The sequence below is a fragment of the Cynoglossus semilaevis genome, chromosome 7 (assembly GCF_000523025.1).
Source record: "Cynoglossus semilaevis isolate Cse_v1.0 chromosome 7, Cse_v1.0, whole genome shotgun sequence".
Classification (NCBI taxonomy): Eukaryota; Metazoa; Chordata; class Actinopteri; order Pleuronectiformes; family Cynoglossidae; genus Cynoglossus; species Cynoglossus semilaevis.
This window is the reverse complement of record NC_024313.1, coordinates 3,347,874-3,348,866: the sequence shown is the minus strand read 5'-3', so window position 1 is coordinate 3,348,866 and position 993 is coordinate 3,347,874. Positions and strand designations below refer to the sequence as shown.

At 54.8% G+C, this 993-nt stretch overlaps 1 protein-coding gene across 3 annotated transcripts in view; it reads right to left on the bottom strand.

Annotated features, from left to right (window-relative positions):
- flrt2 (fibronectin leucine rich transmembrane protein 2) overlaps positions 1 to 993 on the bottom strand; it is a 51,508-nt gene that overhangs the window by 9,347 nt on the left and 41,168 nt on the right. The window contains exon 1 of one of the 3 annotated variants that reach the window (XM_008312791.3): positions 69 to 987. The exons of the other annotated variants lie outside the window; for them this stretch is intronic. The gene's annotated coding sequence lies outside the window, so the exon portion shown is untranslated. Of the gene's footprint in view, positions 1 to 68; positions 988 to 993 lie in introns of those variants that run through there. 3 annotated transcript variants of the gene reach the window in all.

Genomic DNA, 993 nt, shown 5'->3' with positions numbered 1-993 from the left:
GCAACTCAGGCTGAGGGTAAACATTCATTTTCTCCCCCGTTTGACTCCAACAGTCACATCCACCGTACCTTTATCGAGGGTTTATCCATTCCAAGCCCCGCAAAGCCCTTGTTTCTTTAAGCCCCGTGTCCTTCAAGCGGTCCAGCGGTACAGGTCCGTTCGGTAACACCGTTGGATCTCGGTTCTAATCAGCATCGTGGAGCCAGTTTGTCTGTAAAACACCACGTTCGTCTGCACGGGTCCCCGCGGTGGCTGTGGCTGTGGCTGCGCGTCCGCCCGCACTTCTTCTTGAGTTGTTTTTTTTTTTTTTTTCTCCTCTCTCCAGCTCCAGCGCGCTTCACAGCGAAGTCTCCCCTTCTTTTTTTTCCTTTTCCTTTTTTTTTTTTTATCTTTCTTCCACCCTTAACTCGACACCATCTGCAGCGAAGGAAGCGGCGGCAGGGCGATCGCAGCGTCCGCTTCTACTCCTCCGCCGTCCACCGGTCCACCAGGGGCCATGACGGCCCAGCTGCGTCCGTGCGCCGCGCTCTGCGCCTGGATGTGCCAAGTTGCCTTTAGCGCCTGAACGCAGCACGCAGACTGAGAGTCCCTGCGAGTTGTTTTCTTAGATGGCTTTGGCTGATAGTTCGACGAGGGTGCTCTGCTCTCACCTCTCTCTCGCGCTCACTCTCTGCCTCCCTCTCTCTCTCTCTCTCTCTGTGTCTCTGTCTCTCTCCCCCCTCCTGTCCCTCCTCCTCCTCTCCTCAGAATAAAGAATGCATCTCCTCCAGCCACAGAACCTCCCTGCTGCTGCTGCTGCTGCTGCACTCACACTGCAGAAAAGAGTGTGTGTCTCTCAGCACACTTTACCCCTACATGCCCTCTGCATCGGTTTCACATGCCTCACCCAATAGTCGACAGCGTCCGAGCCTCACATTTGCATTTTAATCACACGAATCCTGGAGTCACTCTGTCAATGAAGAAGCACCGCAGGACTGGCTGCTCTAACATCCC